Source organism: Callithrix jacchus, chromosome 9 (genome assembly GCF_049354715.1).
Source record: "Callithrix jacchus isolate 240 chromosome 9, calJac240_pri, whole genome shotgun sequence".
NCBI classification, from domain to species: Eukaryota; Metazoa; Chordata; class Mammalia; order Primates; family Cebidae; genus Callithrix; species Callithrix jacchus.
In genome coordinates, this window is record NC_133510.1 from 115265873 (window position 1) to 115288168 (window position 22296).

Below are 22296 nucleotides of genomic sequence, written 5' to 3' on the forward strand. Positions count from 1 at the left end.
TCTATCTCAAATTTTGCCTTTAGAAAGTTGTTATATTTTAGCCCAATAAAATAACAGGAACTTCCAGAGTAATGCAAACACTTTAATTGCCTTGCTTAGATACATATGCAAATCACTGAACTGAAAAAAGTTTCACAATTTAAAAACAACACAAAAGCAAAACTAAAGGAGCAAGATGCTAAAGAAAAACAAAGACAAGCTGAATTAGAAGCTGCTCAATTAGCACGGGAGAAAGAACTAATAATTAGACAAGTATTATTGGCAAAGAAAGAAAAAGACATCCAGGAAAAAAAAAAATTCCAAAAGAATGGCAAGCTGGGTGGATGACATATGCCTATACTCTCAGCTACTTGGAAGGTGGAAACAGAAGGACTGCTTGAGCCCAGGAGTTTGAGGCTGTAGTGGCTTTGATTGTGCCTGTGAATAGCCACTGCACTCCAGCCTGAGCAGCACAGTAAGACCTCGTCTGCTTAAAAAAAAAAAGGCAAAAACTTGGAAACTCATGCAACATCTGAAATCATTTTTCCAACAATGAAGCAGGGTGGGTTAAAATGACAGAAGGCCAGGTGTGGTGGCTCATGCCAGTAATCCTAGAACTTTGGGAGGCCGAGGTGGAAGGCCTGCCTGAGGTCAGGAGTTCAAGGCTGCAGTGATTTATGATGGCACCAGTGCACTCTAGACTGAGGGACGGGGGAGACCCTGTCTCAAAAAAGAAAAAAAAAAGAAATGATGGAAGAAGTAGAAAAACTTTGTAATCAGCGTGGACTAGAAAGCTTACAATACTTTAATGAAACACATCATTTACAAAAGAAGTAGGAATGGCTGGCATGGAAATGAAGAAATAAATAAACAAATTACAAAGGAGAAACAGGAAGCTAGGGCTTGTATGTGACAAGCATCTAAGAATGCAGAGAAATAAACTGGCAGGGATGGGAATGGCAGTAACAACAGGTAAGAAGACAATGTGCAGTTACAAGTTAAAGCTATGCATCTCTTCCCTGCCGGAACGAATTCAAGATGGGAAGTTATTGCTAACTACATCAACATACATTCTTCTACTGATATCGAGACAACCACCAAAGGTGTTATTGGCAAAGCAAAGAGCCTCCAAAAATTGGACCCTCATTAGAAAGACAAACAAAAAAGGCTTTTGATAAACTTTAAAAAGAACATTGCCTCAAGCAACGAAACACCTTCAGAATGATTGGAAGGTCCGTGTACCCACTTCACCCCTTGGACAACAAACAGAAGTTTTTTGAACAAGCTTTGAATACATACCCAGACAACACATCTGAAAGATGAGAGAAAATAGTACAAGTGGTACCTGGCAGGACAAAGAAAGACTGTATGAAAAGATGCAAGGAACTTGTCAAGATGGTAAAAGCAAAGAAAGCTGCTCAAGATCAAGTGTTAGCTGGGCGTGGTGGCTTATGCCTGTTATCCCAGCACTTACAGAGGATGAGGTGGGAGGATCACTTGAGACCAGGAGTTCAAGACCAACCTGGTCAACAGAGCGAGACCCTGACTCTAAAAATGAATAAATAAAATAAAATAAATAAAAAGAACAAGTGTTGAATGCAGGTAGAGTTAAGAAATGAATTAATCTTTACTGGGTATGCACTTTTTATTAAAAAAACTGGAAATACTGAGAAAACAAAATAACAAATTCCAATTCAAAAAGTTAACTATAAGTATCTCGGTTAACTAATATGAAAAATGTTCATAGTTTAAAAAAAAAAAATTTGCCAGCCTATCAGATCTGATGTAATATCAGGATGCCATAAAATTTCAACCAACAACTTAGCAAAGAAAGAAGCTATTGAGGCTGGATGTGGTGGCTCACACCTGTAATCCCAGCACTTTGGGAGGCCAAGGTGGACAGATCACCTGAGATCAGGAGTTCAAGACAAGCCTGACCAATATGGAGAAATCCTGTCTCTACTAAAAATACAAAATTAGCCGGGCGTGGTGGTGCATGCCTGTAATCCCAGCTACTTGGAAGGCTGAGGCAGAGGAATCGCTTGAATCCGGGAGGCAGAGGTTACTGTGAGCTGAGATTGTGCCCTGCACTTCAGCCTGGGCAACAAGAGTGAAACTCCATCTCAAAAAGAGAAAGAAAGAAAGAAACTACTTCAATGAAACTAATGGCATTTTGTTGAGAGAAAGAAGCCAATTTTCAAGTTATGTTCTGCATGATTTCATTTCCGTGATATTCTGGAAAATAGATAACTATGGTAATAGAGAATAGATCAATGGTTACTGAGGTTTAGGGGTAAGGGTAGGGCCTGACTACACAGGAATAGTATGAGGGAGTTTTGTGGAGGCGGGAGGCGGGGTGTGAAGGAATTGTTCCCAGCTGTGGTGGTGGTTACATGAATTGACAACATGTTAAAATTCATAGAACTACACACCTCCCAGAAAAGGCCAATTTGATTGTATAATTTTAAAGATTAAATAAAAGAGAAAAATTCCAGATGGACTATAGTTGTATTCAACTAGATATCACTGGGTAAAGATATATAGAAAATAATATTATTAAAAATAAAAATTAGAGATTTTTTAATGTGTTTTTTTTTTTTTTTTTTTTTTTTTTTGAGACAGGTCTCATTCACCCAGGCTGGAGTACAGTGGTATCACCTCAGCTCACTGCAGTCTCAACCGTCCCAGGCTCAGCTGTTGGATCATCCCACCTCAGCCTCCTAAGTAGCAGGGACTAGAGGCATGTGCCACTATGCTGCTAATTCTTTGTATTTTTTGTAGAGATGGGAGTCTCCCTATGTTTCCCAGGCTGGTCTTGAACTCCAGGGCCCAAGCAATCTGCCTGCCTCAGCCTCCTGAAGTGTTAAGATTAAGGAATGAGCCACTGTGCCCAGTCACTTACTTAGTTTTTAATACAACCAGATCAAGCAAATAATGATTGATTAAATGTCCTTCACCATCAAGTCACATAAAACTGTATTCCTCCACCCTTTTATTTAGATTCACCAAACACATATTATCTTTTTGATTATTTTTCAGATGGACGCAGATGAAATAACTCAAGTTCCTTAAAAAATGATCACATTTCAAGGGCAACCACCTGCCTTGAAGCTGTTATCACACTCAAGAAAGTCATACGATTTTCATTTTTTTAAGTGCCATCCCACCAAAAAATCAGTAACCAGCTGCCACTATTATAATCAATAAAGATTACTGAAATACTTTTCAATGACGTGAAAAACCAAAAAAATTTAAAACTGATCATCTTCCCAGTTATAAACATCTAAACAAATAATAATTTTTGGCACTTTAAGAAAGCTTTTCAGTATTGATTGCTATTTCTTCCACCCAATAAAACTATTGTATATAAAATACCTACCTATGTACTCAATGTACATTTTTATTTATGGTACATCAATCATCTACTTTCTTATATGAAGCAACTACTAAAAAAATCTAATACAGTCTTTTCTTGAACTCAAATGATGAACAACTCAGTAACATAAAACACAGGGCTATTTATTTTTATTATCAAACATAAGTACTTCTGAAATATGACATTTCATGGTACATAAAATGATGTGGTAGAATCTGTAGCTAACTCCAAATATTAATATGGCTTAGAAAAATGACATAATATACTGTGCATTTTTCTGACCATTCTATTTTTACAAGTACTCCAATTATATTTAGCATTCCATTTAAAAGACAAGTACTCTGAAAGAATTTGAGTTATAATATAATTAAGCAAATATTATATAACATACACACTTAAATGACTGTCGTGTTTATTGATTTAGCAGTATCTAAAGCACACTATGCTTGCAGAAATCCATTAGCCTACTCAGCATTATCCATTTCAGTGGCCCCTTATGAAAACTCAGGACTGTCTGCTATGCTGCTGCTTTTTTAGAATTCTTAAGTTTGAAGGTCATGGCCTAAAATTATTTTATAAAGACATCATACCTTTGGGATTTTTTTTAAGTCAGCTATGGCACATCTATTCTGGTACTTATGAATATTAAATGACTTGTCTCAGATCCTCCCATAAAACCACTGCTCTTGACCAAAATGTCATTAGAAATTTAATAGTTTTCTCTTTTAAAAAGTGGAAAGCTATTTAAGGAAAAGGGAAGATCCCTGCCATCCTTAATCAGAAGCACTAACTGTACTTTGGTGATAATGCTAACGTTACCCTAATTAAGGGAGTGACTGCCAAAGTAACTCACAGCCTTAATGTATTTTTTTAAATCATACATAACATATGTGTTTTGTTGCAGTTGTTTTTTTTCTTTTGAGACAGGCTGACTCCAGTAGCCTTGCTCTGTCAGCCAGGCTGCTGGAATGCAGTGGCATGATCATGGCTCACTGCAGCCTGAGTCTCTCAAGGAGCTGGGACCACAGGCCTGCACCACCACACCTGGCTAATTTTTAAATTTTTGTAGAGACAGGGTCTTGCTATGTTGCCCAGGCTAGCCTCAAACTCCTGGCCTCAAGCAATCCTCCTGCCTCGGCCTCCCAAAGTGATGGGATTGCAGGCACGAGACACCACACCTGGCCAATATAAGTGTTTTTAAACTAAGACAATGGTCATTCTGTCTAATAGAATGTGGGTAAAATATTCTTTGCTGGCCAAATCTGGCTTTAAACAAGACTACAATATTTGATAGAACAGAGGACTGGGCCAGGTTTGATGGCTCACACCTGTAATTCTAACACTTTGGGAGGCTTGGGGGAAGGATCACTTGAGGCCAGGAGTTTGAGACCAGCCTGAGCAACATGGCAAGACCAGTCTCTACAAACTGAAAAATAATTAGCTGGGTGTGGCATGCACCTATAATCCCAGCTACCTAAGAGACTGAGGCAGGAGGACTGCTTGAGCCCAGGAATTCAAGTCTGCAGTGAGCTATGATCGTACCACTGAACTCCAACCTGAGTGACAGAGTGAGATCCTGTCTCTTAAAAAAAAAACAACAACAACAACAGAGGATCCAATCATTTTAGCCAATTTACTAATTTATTTCCATTTTTTTTCTGGGAAAATACTGTAGAATACATACCAGCCAGCCATGATGTGAAATGTGAAATGCCAACCTCCATTTGAAGTAAGTATAGGGGTAACGATACCTTATAGACTCTTTTGAAGTGGTAGAGAATATTACATATACGCATAAGGACATTAACTAGACTAATCATTAACATAAACTACTATAATCCTGTAATGGTAAACATCAATTTCCATCTACTTTGCTGTTCAGAATAGCAGAGAGATAATTTTTGAAAAGGGTTAAGTAAGAAGTGAAATCATCTTCTCTTATACATTTGAGCATACTTCTGAAAGAAACAGAAACTATCTTTTTATTTTATTTTATTTTATTTTTAGACAGATTCTTGCTCTGTCACCCAGGCTAGAATGCAGTGGTGCAATCTCAGCTTACTACAACCTCCACCTCCCAGATTCAAGTGATTCTCCTGCCTCAGCCTCCCAAGTAGCTGGGACTACAGGCGCATGCCACCATGCCCAGTTAATTTTTTGTATTTTTAGTAGAGACGGGATTTCACTGTGTTCACCAGGATGGTCTCAATCTCCTGACCTCATGATCAGCCTACCTCAGCCTCCCAAAGTGGTGGGATTACAGGTGTGAGCCACCGTGCCCAGCCTAGAAATTATATTTCAAAGAATTTGTCCTAAAGCAATATTCCAGATAAGAAATACACACAGATATTCATTGCAGTATTATTTATTATAGTGGTTAAGGTGGGAAGCAATCTCACTGTATAAAAGGGAAGTGTTGGGCCAGGTGCAGTGGCTCACGCTTGTAATCCCAGCACTTTGGGAGGCCGAGGCAGGGAGATTAACAAGGTCAAGAGTTTGAGACCAGCCTGGCCACCATGGTGAAACCCTGCCTCTACTAAGAATACAAAAATTCGCTGGGCATGGGGGCACGTGCCTGTAATCCCAGTTACTCAGGAGACTGAGGCAAAGAACTGCTTGAACCCGGGAAGTAGAGGTTGCTGTGAGTCGAGATCCAGCTACTGCACTCCAGCCTGGGCTACAGAGCAAGACTCTGTCTCAGAGAAAAAAAAAAAGGAAGTATTTAATTAAATTATCACATATCAAAATAGAATATTCATTTTGTATTATATTAAATTAAAAAAAATTAAAACCCCAACAAAAAGCAGTATAAAAATTGCATATGCCCTCTAGTTAGGACTCTGTAAAATACGCTTGTTAAATTTTGAAATTAGTGTTTGTGATAATAGAAACATGGGTGTTATTTTTTCTCTGTTAAAAAAAAAACCAGACTGATGACAAGTTACATCATTTATAAAGAAGAAATGCTTAGTAAGAACGTCTGAGTTTCAAAAGATAAAGAAAAGCAGTCATAACTAGCGCTGATAATTTTTCACCCACAAACGATATCCTTAAATAACTGGTAGGCAAAAAAATGGTGACACAAGTACCACAGGAAATGCTTTCCTTACATCAGTTCATTAGTCTCATCTTTTGTACTTTGGCAGCAGTTAATTTCAGATAATGTAGAGCTAATTATATTCCTGGTTAGGAGGGAAGACAGGGTGGTAAAAGGGAAAGACCCTGCAGATATTGGGAACTACTATCAATGAACAATAAAACCTTTCAATTTCCAAAAGGAAATTATGTTTAAAATTCAGGGTCACTCAGGCTGTAAGCAAATGAATTATATTACTCTACTCCCCAGTATAGGACATTAACCAATTCAATTCATTATATGAACCTATCGGCATAAAAGGAATTTATACTTGGATTATTTCAAAGGAGATCGACTGGCTAGCCTTAAAACCTCAATAAAAAACTTTTTTTTTTTTGAGACAGGGTCTTGCTCTGCTGTCCAAGCTGGAGTGCAGTGGGGCAATCTTGGCTTACTGCTCCACCAACCAGCTCAAATGATCCTCCCACCTCAGCCTCCTGGGTAGCTGAGACTACAGGAGCACATCATCATGCCTGGCTAATTTTTAATTTTTTTTTTAGAGATGATGTTTCACCATGCTGTCCAGGCTGATCTCAAACTTCTGGGCTCAAGCAGTCCTTCTGCCTCAGCCTCCCAAAGTGCTGGGATTACAGGTATGAGCCACCATGCCCTGCCAATACAAAACTTTTAAGTAAAGGCAGAATATAAAACCCTTTCAAATGTTAGAATAGATACTTAAACCCTTCTACAGATTTTTTTTCTACCATTTTTCACATAATGAAGACAGCAATCATAGCCAAATTGAATTGCATGTTGCAATCAAGGAGGATGTGAAAGATCTCATGCAAGCCAAGTACATGAATTGTGATGGGAGGGTGGAATTCTCTCTTAAGAAAGCCTAAATTCAGGGTGGATCTATGATCAATTAAATTAGACTCTGAAGCTGCATTACCTTATCTAACTTGGAAATACGTGTTTATTCAAACTCACTTTCAACATCTCCTATTTGTAAAAAGGGTCTTAAACCTACCTGATAACCACGATATTAAATTCCACACTTTAATTTGTAAGTTTCAGCCTCTAACTGGATACCAAAACTGAAATGGACTCTGACTTCTTGCTAGATTTTTCAGTTTTGGCTAAGCCCTGTGAAACTTTCTCCAACATATGGTGATTTTCCCAGATCTTCATATAACTGCTGGTGACAGCAGGATTGTTAGAATTGTGAGGACTCCGATACGTAAGAAATTGCTGTTCAAATCCTTTTACTATGAAAGTTCCATCTTGTCCTGGCCCCTGCCCAGTTCTGATCTTTTGTCCTGTCCCTATGACCAGGGTTCTATTCTTCCATCTCCGTGCTCTTGTTGCCTGAATGCCTACCCAACTCACTGTAAATCCTACTTTTCAAAATTCAGCTCGGCTCCATTGAGACCTACTTTGAGAAACACTGATTTCCTCTCTCTCTTCCCCTTTCCAAAATAGTTTCTCTGAGTTTTCACAGTACTGTATACATATTTCTTATCAGAAGGTCAGCTACAAACTATAAGGAAAAGTGTTTTAGCGATTTTAGCAAGAATGTATTGATTTGTTTTTGGGTTTTGTTGTTGTTGAGACAGAGTCTCGCTCTGTTGCGGAGGCTGGAGTGCAGTGATTCTTGTGCCTCAGCCTCCCAAGTAGCTGGGATTACAGATGTGCAACACCACATTACACTAATTTCTGCATTTTTAGTAGAGACAGGGTTTCACCATGATGGCCAGGCTGGTCTTGAATTCCTGGCCTGAAGAGATCCGCCCAACTCAGCATCCCAAAGTGCTGGAATTACAGGCGTGAGCCACCACACCTGGCTTATTGATTGCTTTTAATAAATCGTGTCTATAAAGGAAGTATAGTGAGTGATGTACAGAGTGTCTTTTGAAAGTTGATCTGGGCTGGGCACGGTGGCTCACGCCTGGAATCCCAGCACTTTGGGAGGCTGAGGCGGGCGGATCATGAGGTCAAATAGAGACCATCCTGGCCAACATGGTGAAACCCCGTCTCTACTAAAAATACTAAAATTAGCTGGGCGTTGTGGCATGCGCCTGTAGTCCCAGCTACTTGGGAGGCTAAGGCAAGAGAATTCCTTGAGCCCGGGAGGCAGAGGTTGCAGTGAGCTGAAGATTGCGCCACTGCACTCCAGCCTGGTGCCTGGCGACAGAGCAAGACTCTGTCTCAATTAAAAAAAAATTTAAAGAAGAAGAAAAGAAAGTTGATCTGAAGCATCAAATCTATTTCTAAAATGTTCTCCATATTACAAAATCATTTTTTCATCAACATAAAATCTTGACAAAATCAATACAGATCATATACTTATGATTAGTAATTAACATAATAGAATTTGGAGATTACACACCTGTAATCCCAATACTTGGGAAGGCCTAGGTGGGAGGATCGAAGGCTTGAGCTCAGGAGTTCGAGATGAGCCTGGGCAACAGTGTGATCCGATCTCTACTTTTTTTTTAAATAAAAATGTTTTTTAAAAATCAAAAATCTGGAGAAAGACATAGGACTAGCCGGGTGCAGTGGCTCACACCTGTTATCCCAGCACTTTGGGAGGCTGAAGCGGGCAGATCACCCGAGGTTAGGAGTTCCAGACCAACCTGGTCAACATGGCGAAACCCCATCTATACTAAAAATCCAAAAATTAGCCGGGCGTGGTGGCATGCACCCGTAATCCCAGCTATTTGGGAGGTGAGGCAGGAGAATCGCTTGAACCTAAGAAGCAGAGGTTGTGGTGGGAAGTTGCAGTGAGCTGAGATCGCACCACTGTACTCCAGCCTGGGCGACAGAAAAAAAAGTCTAAAACAAAAAAACAAAACAAAACAAAAAGAAAGATGTGGGACTATCTTTATTTATTAAAGATAAATAAATTCCAAGAATAATCCTCTTAGGACTTACACCTGGTTTCCATTGTACATCAGAGTAATCCTCTCCCACTTGGACTCCTCAAAATGGTTTGAATACTATTGTACATTTTATTATTAGGACTATTTAGAGAAAGAAGATATTTCCACAAAATGTCTACAGCCTAACTTTATCAGTTAGTTGCTTTAATTATATACTTAAAGACTAATATAGTGCAACATATTTACCAAATGCTTAGCATAAATATGGTAAGAAAATCACTGTTGACAATTTTTAATACAAAACTATAACACATTAAAAAAGAAAATTATACAGCTCCAATATGTGTAACAGCACACTCCACTATGATGTTGTTTATTTACAGTTTGCCTTCCAACTGTGAGCCCCAAAAGGGGGAGACCATGTCGCATATTTGTGTCCCCAGAACTAAGCACAGTGTCTGGCACATGTTTAATAAATTATTATTATTATTATTATTATTATTATGAGACAGAGTTTTGCTCTTGTTGCCCAAGCCGGGGTGCAATGGCGCGATCTCGGCTCACTGCAACCTCTGCTTCCTGAGTTCAAGCAATTCTCCTACCTCAGCCTTCTGAGTAGCTGGGATTACAGGCATGCGCCACCACACTCAGTTAAGTTTTTGTATTTTTAGTAGAGATGGGGTCTCTCCATGTTGGTCAGGTTGGTCTTGAACTCTGGACCTCAGGTGATCCACCTGCCTCAGCCTCCCAGTGCTGGTATTACAGGCGTGAGCCACCATGGCCGGCCATTATTATTATTTTAAGACAAAGTTTCACTCTGTCACCCAGGCTGGAGTGCAGTGGTGCAGTCATGGCTCACTCTACCTCCCAGGTTCAAGTGATTCTCCTGCTTCAACCTCCTGAGTAGCTGGGATTACAGGCATGCACCACCACGCCCAGCTAATTTTTGTACTTGTAGTAGAGACAGGGTTTTACCACGTTGGTCAGGCTGGTCTCGAACTCCTGACCTCATGATCCGCCTGCCTCAGACTCCCAAAGTGCTGGGATTACAGGCTTGACCCTGTGCCCAGCCCAAATGTTTGATAAATTAAGGAATGAGAAGATAAATAAATTCCAAGAATAATCCTCTTAGGACTTACACCTGGTTTCCACTGTACATCTGAGTAATCCTCTCCCACTTGGACTAATTTTACTTTTGCCTTCTAGAATGATGAAAAATAATCCTCTCTCCTCCACATAAGAACCTTTTAATTAGATGAAGAAAATACATGTGGTGAGGGGGAGGGGACATCAGACTATGATTTAGGGCAGCTGTTCTCATCCCTGGCTGAATGTTAGAATTGCTTTAACAGCTTTTAAATAAGACTAGTGAGTTGGTCCCACCCTGGTCTGTTTACCTTAGAATATCTGAGGATGGGGTCTAGGCATCGGTTTTTGTTTTGTTTTGTTTTGAGATGGAGTCTCGCTCTGTCACCCCGGCTGGAGTGTAATGGCGAGATCTCAGCTCACTGCCACTGCCGCCTCCCCAGTTCAAGCGATTCTCAGGCTTCAGTTCCCTAGTAGCTGGGATTACAGGCACATGCCACCATGCCCCGCTATTTTTTGTAATTTTAGTAGATACGGGGTTTCACCACATTGGCCAAGCTGCTCTCAAACTCCTCACCTCAGGTGATCCTCCTGCCTCAGCCTCCCAAAGTTCTGAGATTATAGGCATGAGCCACCACACCCAGTCCAGCATCAGTTTTTAAACCCCACAGGCAAATGCAATATGCAGTCAAGATTTCAAACCACTGAGTTGGGGGAACTAGCTTCTATGCCAGCCTCTACAAATAACTCTCCCTCCCTTTAGGCATTTTACTTCAGCTCTCTCAGTCTGTATTTCTGCATCTATAAAATAAGGGTAGCACCTCCCTTTACACAGTTGTTAAAATCTAAGGAGATAATGTACAGGCAATGCTCTGAAAAAGCTGAAACTCCTAAACAATTGTTATGACATTAAACATACTATTTCCGGTCGGGCACGATGGCTCACACCTGTAATCCCAGCACTTTGGGAGGCCAAGGTGGGTGGATCACGAGGTCAAGAGATCGAGACCATCATGGTCAACATGGTAAAACCCCGTCTCTAATTAAAAAAATACAAAAAAAATTAGCTGGGTATGGTGGCTCATGCCTGTAATCCCAGCTACTCAGGAGGCTGATGCAGGAGAATTGCCTGAACCCAGGAGGCAGAGGTTGCAGTGAGCCAAGATCGTGCCATTGCACTCTAGCCTGGGTAACAAGAGCGAAACTCCATCTCAATTAAAAAAAAAAAAAAAAGGTTTGAATTAAACACAAGCTTCACTTGAGCCAACACTGTTTTAAAAAGGCCAATGCAATCTTAAAATGCATGGGTAGAAATCCAGTGTCAGGGACAAGAGAAGTAATAACCCCATTTATGTTCTGCAATGGTCAAACTTTAACTGGAATAGCTTGTTCAGTTCTGAGTACCTCATTTTAAGAAGTCATTAAGACACTAGAAAGTGTCCAGAAGAGAATGATTTGACTAATCTGGAAATCATGTCACATGAGAAATGGTTAAGGAACTGGGGATACGTGGCCTACAAAAGTGATGGGTAGAAAGGGGGAGCTGTCTTCCTAAGACTGAAGGGCTGTCATGTGGAAGAGGAAGACCTATTCTCTATTACACCAGAAGCAGAAATAGGAAGTTCCTGGTATCCACACAGCATAATAAAGAACTTTAATATGTCACTTAAACAGTGTGCATCAAAATCCCTGGATGTGCTTACTTTATATAAAGATTCCTGGGCACAGTGGCTCATGCCTATAATCCCAGCACTTTGGAAGGCTGAAGCAGGCAGATCACCTGAGGTAAGGAGTTTGAGACCAGCCTGGCCAATATGGTGAAACCCTGTCTCTACTAAAAAGATAAAAATTAGCCAGTCCTGGTGGCATGAGCCTGTAATCCCAGCTACTGGGGAGGCTGAAGCAGGAGAATCAATTGCTTGAGCCTAGGAGATGGAGGTTGCAGTGAGCCAAGATCAAGCCACTGCACTCCAGCCTGGGTGACAGAGTGAGAGTCCTCTGTCTTAAAAAAAAAAAAAAAATTCCTGGAATCCATTTCTAAAGATTTTTCCAGCGGTCTAGGATATTGACCTGGAATCTGCATTTAAGCAAGCTCCTTAGGTGACTTTAGGGAGTCCTTTTATCTAAAAAAATAACAATATTTATTAAAGGTTTATTGTAACGTAATTCACATACCATGAAATTAATCCGCCTAAAATACAAGTCAATGACTTTTAGTATAATATATTCACATTTCAGAACATTTTCATCACACACCCCCACCCTACCCCCCAAAAAAATCCCTGAACCCATTAGCAGTCACTCTCCATTTTCCCCAAATCTCCCAGCCCTTGGCAACCACTAACCTATTTTCTATCTTTATAGATTTACCTATTCTTTACATTTCATATAAATGGACTAATATTATGTGAGGTATTTTATAACTGATCTCTTTCTCTTAGTAAACTGTTTTCAAGGGTCATCCATATTTTAACATGTGTTAATACTTCATTCCTTTTATTGGTGAATAAAATTCCATTGTATAGCTAGACCATATTTGATTTATCCATTCATCAGTTGATGGACATTTTAACTGTTTTTATTTTTTGGCTATTATGAATAATGCTGCTATGAACATTCATGCACAGGTTATACAGACATATTTCCACCCCTCTTGTGTAAATACCTAAGAATGGAACAGCTGAGTCATATGTTAACTCTATGTTTACCAGCTAGAGGAAATGCTAAACTGTTTTCCTAGATGGCTGTACCATTTTACATTCCTACCAGCAACACATGAGGATTCTAATTTCTCCACATCATTGGTGCCACTTGTTACTATGTCTTTCTGATTATAGCGGTCATCAGAAGTGGTATCTTCATGTAGTTTTTTTTTTTTCTTCATGTAGTTTTAACTTGCATTTCTCTAATTGGTAATGATGTTGAGCACTGCATCTTTTAATGGGCTTACTGGCCATTTGTATACCTTCTTTAGAAAAAAAATTATCCATTTTGAGAAAAAATGATATTGCCAGATTAGTATGAACAACAGAGGCCAGGCATGGTGGCTCATGCCTGAAATTCCAGCACTTTGGGAGGCCAAGGAGGGAGGACTGCTTGAGCCCATGAGTTCAAGACCAGCCTGGGCAACAGAGCAAAATCCCTGTATCTATTAAACAAACAAAAAACCCGCAATAATGTAAGGGACAGAAACACATCAAATATTTAAATCCACAAGTTCATACTCTTACAAAAAGGAAAATTATCATTGGAGAATGTTGGCAAACCAATTCATTATTTTGAAAATTGCTTAATATAAGGAGAAATGCAAACATTTATCCTGATTTCTCATATGTACTCTACACCTAGGTAAGCAAACAGCTGATGAGAGAAAATGTCTCTAAATAAGTGGGGCCAGGTGCGGTGGCTCTCGTCTGTAATCCCAGCACTTTGGGAGGCAAAGGCGGTTGGATTACCTGAGGTTAGGAGTTCAAGACCAGCCTGGCCAACATGGTGAAACCCCATCTCTACTAAAAAATACAAAAATTAGCTGGATGTGGTGGTGCGTGCCTATAGTCCCAGCTACTCAGGAGGCTAAGGCAAAATCGCTTGAACCCAGGAGACAGAGATTACAGTGTGCCAAGATTACACCACTGCACTCCAGCTCAGGTGACAGAGCTAGACTCCATCATTCATAGATAGATAGATAGATAGATAGACAGACAGATATATAGATAGATAAAGTGGGAGAAAATCTTCACAATCTATACATCTGACAAATGACTAATATCCAGAATCTATAACAAACTCAAACAAAAAAAACAAACAGTCCCATCAAAAAGTGGACCAAGGACATGAATAGGCAATTCTCAAAAGAAGATATACAAATGACCAAGAAACATATAAAAAATGTTCAGCATCACTAATGATCAGGGAAATGCAAATCAAAACCACAGTGCAATACCACTTTACTCCTTCAAGAATGACCATAAAAAAAAAAAAGCAAGAAAAGAATAGAAGTTGGTGTGGATGTGATGAACAAGGAACACTTCTACACTGCCGGTAGGAATGTAAACTAGTACAACCACTATGGAAAACAGTGTGGAGATTCCTTAAAGAACTAAAAGCAGAACTAACATTTGATCCAGCAATCCCACTACTGGGTATCTACCCAGAGGAAAAGAAGTCATTATACAAAAAAAAAAAAAAAAAAAAAAAAAAAATACTTGCACATGCATATTTATAGCAGCAGAACTTGCAATTGCAAAAATGTGGAACCAACCCAAATGCTCAGCAATCAACAAGTAGATAAAGAAACTGTGGTGTATATATATATATATATGCTGAAATACTACTTGGCCATAAAAAAAAATCAATCAATGGCATTTGCAGCACCTGGAAGAGACTGGAGACTATTCTTCTAAGTAAAGTAACTCAGTTAGGAATGGAAAACCAGACTCATATGTTTTTACTCATAAGTGGGAGCTAAGCTATGTGGATGCAAAGGCATAAGAATGACACAATGGACTTTGGGGACTCAAGGGGAAAAGGGTGTGAAAGGGGTGTGAAAGACTATAAACTGGGGCTCACGCCTATAATCTCAACACTTTGGGAGGCCAAGGCAGGCGGACTGTCTGAGGTCAGGAGTCCAAGACCAGCCTGGCCAAAACGGTGAAACCCCATCTCTACTAAAAATACAAAAATTAGCCAGGCATGGTGGTGCATACCTGTAGTCCCAGCTACTCAAAAGGTTGAGGAAGGAGAACTGCTTGAACCCAGGAGGTGGAGGTTGCAATGGACTAAGATCGTGCCACTGCACTCCAGCCTGGGTGACAGAGGGAGAATCCATCTCAAAAAAAAAAAAAGACTATAAATTGGGTACAGCATATACTGCTCGGATGATGGGTGCACCAAAACCTCACAAATCACCACTAAAGAATTTACTCATGGAACCAAGCACGACCTGTTCCCCAATAACCTATGGAAATAAAAAATAAAAATAAATAAATAAGTGTTCTAGTTAATAAGTGAAAGACAGACGATCATTGTTTCACAATCTCTACTGATTTAATAGATTTAGACAGTGAGCTTTAGCAGCTGCAAACATCACAAAAAGAGACAAGAAGACATTATGTGTGCACTGATGAATATATACACCACCCATGAAGAAGTCCTGCAAAAAAAAAAAAAATCAAACCTGAATCATATTAAATCATGGTCTAGAGATCCAAATACAAATTTACAGGAAATAGTAAACACAGAAAAAACATATTAAACTATATCATGAGAATGAAATAAGCAAAATCTAGACTGCAGAAAACAACACAAATAACCAAGTTTCTAAGACAAATAATCTGCAAGGCAGAAAGTTTGTGTGTGGTGGGAAAGAATTATAGTTTTAAAAACATTGGCTGGGTGCGGTGGCTTATACCTGTAATCCCAGCACTTTGGGAGGCCAAGGTGGGTGGACCACCTAAGGTCAGGAAATGGAGACCAGCCTGGCCAACATTGTGAAACCCCGTCTCTACTAATAATACAAAAATGAGCCAGGAATGGTGGTGCATGCCTATAATTCCAGCTACTCAGGAGGCTGAGGCAGAAGAATCGCTTGAACCTGGGAGGTGAAGGTTGCAGTGACCTGAGATTGCACCATTGCACTCCAGCCTGGGTGACAAGAGCGAAACTCCATCTCCAAAAAAAAAAAAAAAAAAAAATCAACCAGGCCAGGCAGTGGCTCACACTTGTGATTCCAGCACTTTGGAAGGCCGAGGCCAGTAGATCATCTGAGGTCAGGAGTTCGAGACCAGCCTAGCCAACATAGTGAAACTCCATCTCTACTAAAAATACAAAAATTAGCTGGGTGTGGTGGCACATGCCTGTAATCCCAGCTACAGGCTGGGAGGCTGAGGCAGGAAAATACCTTGAACCTGGGAGTTGAAGGTTGCAGTGAGCCAAGATCGTGCCACTGTACTCAGTCTGGGTGACAGAGTGAGACTCCGTCTCAAAAAAACAAAATAAAACAAACAAACAAAAAATCAACCACTCAGTGTGTGTGTCTTATTTAGACTCTGATTCAAACAGCCATTTAAAAAAATTAGCACGATTATAAAATAATTGGAAATTTGAACACTGCCAAAATAATTATATCAAATAATTATTGTTAATGGTAAAATATATGACTGTGGTTATGTTTTTTTTTTTTTCAAAGATGGGGTTTCACCATGTTGGCCAGGCTGGTCTTGAACTCCTGACCTCAGGTGATCCACCCACCTTGGCCTCCCAAAGTGCTGATTGTGGTTATGTTTTAAAAGGAGTACTCATCTTTTGATACATACTTAAATCGACAGATAACCTGTAATGGATTTACTTCTAAGTAATATGGGAATAATGTGGGAAAGAGAGAAGTAAGTAGAAGTACAAATGAAGTAAGATTGGTCACAAGCTGATAATTGTCAAACTTGGTGATGGGTACATAGGAGTTTATTATGTGACTTCACCTACTCTTACATATTTTTACAATTTTCCAAATTTCTTATAATAAGTTTTTTAACAAAAGCTTGTCAAAAACAACATAGGGTATACTGATATAACTCGATCAAAGAATATATTTAAAAAATAGGGTGTACTGAAAGATTATAATCACTGGCTGAGATCAAGAAGAAACTGGTAGCCTTTTATGATAGTTCTTGTAATGTAAATGACACACAAGGATTTTTTTTTTCTTCCAATGCTAGGAAGCTATTAAAATCTGCAGTCTTTTAAAACAGACCTAGCTAAATCAACCCAATTCATCACTTAATTTTGCAGATAAAAACTTTGAGATTCAAAACTGTTTATAAACAACTAATATTAACTCCATTTTCTCAGAAGTAAATATATTTGTTTAAAGGACTTACCTCAAAGGCACACACCAATGAGAGAAGTAAAAATTAATCAAATGAAAAAATGCACTTCAAATTTGTCAAATGCAGTTCACCTCTAAGATCCAATAAGTAGTAGCATGAACAATATCTTTATCATCAAATGATATACTTCATGAGACAAGGGGATGATACATTTTCTGGGATTAACAACTAACATCTGTTCCCTCAAAATATATGCACAAATTGAGCAATATCTAATTGAGCAGACAGGTTACAGTTATCAGAAAGAGAGAAACAGAAAAAAAACTTACCAATCTATGTTTAGCCAAAAAGATTTTGTATGATGGCATAGAGTAAAACTACAAATGAGCCAAACAGAAACAAAAGAGCATGCCAATTCACTCAATGAGTACCAACGAATCACTGGATTATTTTTTAGAGAGAAGAAAGAATATGTGCAGAAAATATTAAATGGTTGGGAGATGAGGCAAGAGAAATAATAGTTATAATGCATTATCTACAACATATGTATGAACTACATAATCCCTAAACCCCATTACTATAGTTTTCAACACTAACTACAGAATTAACACTTTTACTTTCTTGTTAATATACTCCATTATTTCTTGTTTTTGCATTCCAAACTAAATTTTTTAAAGTTTGCACTAGTTTTACAGAATTGCATAGTAAAAATCTCTTGTTGGAAAAATGTTGACAAGAATGTAAGGCAATTCTTTGAAACTCCTAGTAGAAATAGAAATTAGTGCAAAAACCTTGGAAATCAATGTGGCATTATTTGATTATGCTGAAAATGTATTATATTAGTTTTCTGTGCCTACTGTAACAAATCACCATGAATTGTGTGTCTTAAAACAACAGATATGGCCAGGCACAGTGGCTCATGCCTGTAATCCCAGCACTTTGGGAGACCAAGGTGGGCAGATCACGAGGTCAAGAGTTTGAGACCAGCCTGGCCAACATGGTGAAACCCCATCTCTACTAAAAATACAAAAATTAGCCAGACATGATGGTGCATGCCTGTAGTCACAGCTAATCAGGAAGCTGAGACAGAGAATCGCTCAAACCCAGGTGAAGGTTACAGTGAGCCAAGATTGTACCACTGTACTCCAACCTGTCTCAAAAAAAAAAAAAAAGAAAAAGAAAAAGAAAAAAGAAATATCTGAGACTGGATAATTTATAAAGAAAAGAAGTTTAATTGGCTCACAGTTCTGCAGGCTGTACAGAAAGCATGGTGCTGGCATCTGCTTCACTTCTGGGGAGGCCTTGAGGAGCTTTTACTTGTGGAGGAAGGTGAAGCGGCAGCAGGCATCTCTCATGTGGCAGAGTGGGAGCAAGAGAGAGTTAGTGGGAGGTGCCACACACTTTTAAAAAACCAGATCTGGCCAGGCGTGGTGGCTTATGCCTGTAATCCTAGCATTTTGGGAGGCTGAAGCAGGCAGATCACCTGAGGTCAGGAGTTTGAGACCAGCCTGACCAACATAGAGAAACCTTGTCTCTACTAAAAAATACGAAATTAGCTATGTGTAGTGGTACATGCCTGTAATCCCAGCTATTCAGGAGGCTGAGGCAGGAGAATCACTTGAACCTGGGAGGTAGAGGTTGTAGAGAGCCAAGATTGCACCATTGCACTCCAGCCTGGGCAACAAGAGTGAAACTCTGTCTTAAAATAAAAAAGCCAGATATTGTGAGAACTCACCAGTGAGGACAGCACCAACCCATGAAGAATATGCCCCTATGACCCAAACACCTCCCATCAGGCCCCACCTCCAACACTGGGGATTACAATTCAATGTGAGATTTAGTGGGGATATATATTGGAACTAGATCACCATATAGGATAACATTTACAGGCTGCAGGGACTAGCCTATAATCCAGCAATCCACTCCTAGGTAATTCCCTATACTATAGAAATTGCACATTAACACCAGATGACAAGAAGAAGAATATTCATAGAAACACTGTTTATAATAGCAAAAACTGGAAACAATCCAAATATCCACCAAGAAGAGAATGGGTACACTGTGTCATGGTTATATAATCCATAATTATACAGCAGTGAAAATAAATGAAGTATAGTGACACATATTAACATGGAAGAATCATGTAACACATGCAGGGTCCAAGAAAAAGCAAGTCACAAAAAATACATATGACATACTACATTTATATAATAAAGTCTTAGAACACACAAAACTAAAATAAGTCCTATATTGTTAGGTTTATATGCATAATATGATAAAATAATCAAAGCAAAAGAAAAACAAACTACAGAATAACAGTTTCCTACGTGGGAGAGAGGGAAAGTTGATCTGGTACAGTTTACCAAGAGCTTTAAAGGTACTAGTAAGGGTCTATATCTTTTTTTTTTTTTTTTTGAGATGGAGTCTCGGTGTCACTCAGGCTGGAGTGCAGTGGCACAATCTCGGCTCACTGCAACTTCTGCCTCCCGGGTTCAAGCAATTCTCCTGACTCAGCCTCCCAAGTAGCTGGAATTACATCTTAACTGAATGGCAGGATCACAGGAATAAAAGGGTGTGTGTGTATGTGTGTGAGTGTGTGTGTGTGTGTGTTTGTGGGTGTGTGTGTATTCAAAAGGGCTACCCAAAATATAGAGATAAACAAACATGCACCTACATATCCACTCACACCTTTTGAATACAGATAGTCCCTGACTTACAATGTGCCTACATCTAGATAAATCTATCATAAGTGGAAAATATCATAAACTGAAAACACACTTTCAGCTGGGCACAGTGGTTCATGCCTGTAATCCCAGTACTTTGGGAGGCCGAGGTGGGTGGATCACCTGAGGTCAGGAGTTCAAGACCAGCCTGGCCAACATGGTGAAACCCCATCTCTACTAAAGATACAAAAATTAGCCAGGCATGGTGGTGCATGCCTGTGATCCCAGCTACTTGGGAAACCACAAGGCAGGAGAATTGCTTGAACCCTGGAGACAATGGTTGTAGTGAGCCAAGATCGTGCCACTGCACTCCAGCCTGGGTGACAGAGTGAGACTCTGTCTCAAAAAAAAAAAAGAAAAGAAAAGAAAGCACACTTTCAACTTATAGTATTTTCAATTTACGATAGGTTTTATAGGATGCAATTCATCATAAGTCAAGGAACATCTGTATATGATATAATTAATAATAAAAATCTGTAATTCCTATTGGTTATTATTCTAGTACTGGAAAGCAGACTAAGATCACCATTCCCACTGCTGATAAGCATGAAATGGTTTCTCTAGAGATGTGGCTCTATCACCGTAAAATGAAAGTATTCCCAATGCAAAGTGTGAAGAGCCCAAGTGCTTCATATTTTTAGGAACAGCGTGAGCCAATACACAAGCTGCACTTGAGGTGATGCTGTAATCAGCTCTGCCTCTGGAAGGAGCTATTACTTGTCTGGGGGAGACTAAAGTCTACAGCAAAGGCTCTCCCATTGAGGTGAGAGGGAGAAACTGTCTTCCAGGAGGCATCGGGCAAGGTCTAGAGATATTTTTGGTTTTCGCAAGTATAGAGGAGCCAGCTACTGGCATCTAGTGGGTAGAGGCCAGGGATGCTGCTAACATCCTACAATGCACAGGACAGCCCTGCCGCAAAGATTGATCTGGCTCAAAATGTCTATAGTACTTAGGGTGAGAATGCCTAGTCTATAGTGACCCATTGACAGAGTGTGTGCAGTAACGCTAACTATTGCCAACTGACATTAACTACAATACAATCTCTCACCACAAAAGATACAGAAAGCCCCTGTTTGCAAAATTTATCAATCCTCAGAATTGTGCATAGAAGTGATTCTACTCATCTGCTGAATTTAACAAATTTACAGATAATTATTAGGTACCAGAAGAATTCTGATAGACGTCTGCTCCTCAAGGGTGGGGATTTATATTCATTCATCTTTATACATTCTGCATTAAAATCTCAGTGTGTCTTGAATTGTTTCTCCTGAAACAAGGCACAGAACACAACACCTTGCACATAGTAAGCATTCAACGACATTTACTAATATTATTTGTAAAAATATTGTTCAAATTAACTTTAAACTCTTGGAAGTATAGATTATAGCTTTGTCTACTTTGCTCACCAATATATCCCAAGCGCCAGAGAATCTGTCACATAATAGATGCTAGACAAATATTTATTGAATGAGCAATTGACTAAAAATGCTACCTGTCAGTGCAGATACAATAAAAATGCTACCTGCTAGTGCACATACATACGTGCTCTCCCAAACAAGACAAACAAACTATAGAAGGAGCAACAGATACAATAAGGCACCACTTCCAAATGCACTCCCAGGTCAGCACTTCTATCTGAGACTTCTGATCCTTCACCTTTCTCTAATTAGGCTGTCAGGTTCTGACCCAAACAAGAGAGCTGAAATCAGTGTTAACCAGAGTTTGATTATAAGATCAGAAGCATTAACCTGTGCCTGTAAACCTGTAGCCTGTAACTGTTTGGCTGAATGTGAATATGCACCCAGTGACTACTCAATAAAAATTCCCAATGACCATGGCTGACCGCTAAGTCCCTCTAAGAAACATGAGAAATGTTATTTACTTTATGCCACTGAATCTTCCCCTTCCCGTCAATTCCTGCTCACAGCTGTGCCTGACTAATTAAAACTCCCTGGAAACCTCGTCTATCGCTTAACTGGTTATTTCTTCTGCTAAATCAAAAGATTCCACTTTAGAATTCAAATCCATCTGTCTCCCTCAGTCTGAAAAGAACAAATGTTCAGAAAAACTAGCCAACTAAATAAAATTAATGTACCTTTCCCAGCTAAGACTTAATAGTTGGGGGCTGGGAGCAAGGAATTTAAGGATAAACCACTAAAAAGAAGCTAAAACGAAGCTTAACCCTATTAGATGGTACTTAGTCACTCAACTCCCATCTTAGCAGACCTGGGACAAATCCAGAAATTCTTGGTTGAAATGAATTTATATCCAAAGGCAAAATTATCTGGTGAAACTAATATATGTTAAACATTGCTCACCCAAAATAATATGACTCCAGACTCCAAAGGTT

The 22296-nt window shown here is 39.4% G+C and overlaps 1 protein-coding gene and 1 pseudogene across 21 annotated transcripts in view; one reads left to right on the forward strand and one right to left on the reverse strand.

Annotated features, from left to right (window-relative positions):
* HECTD4 (HECT domain E3 ubiquitin protein ligase 4) overlaps nt 1-22296 on the reverse strand; it is a 224153-nt gene that overhangs the window by 158126 nt on the left and 43731 nt on the right. The gene's annotated exons all lie outside the window — the stretch shown is intronic.
* The window catches only part of LOC144577735 (dnaJ homolog subfamily C member 2 pseudogene), a 63960-nt pseudogene continuing 42390 nt past the window's right edge, over nt 727-22296 (forward strand).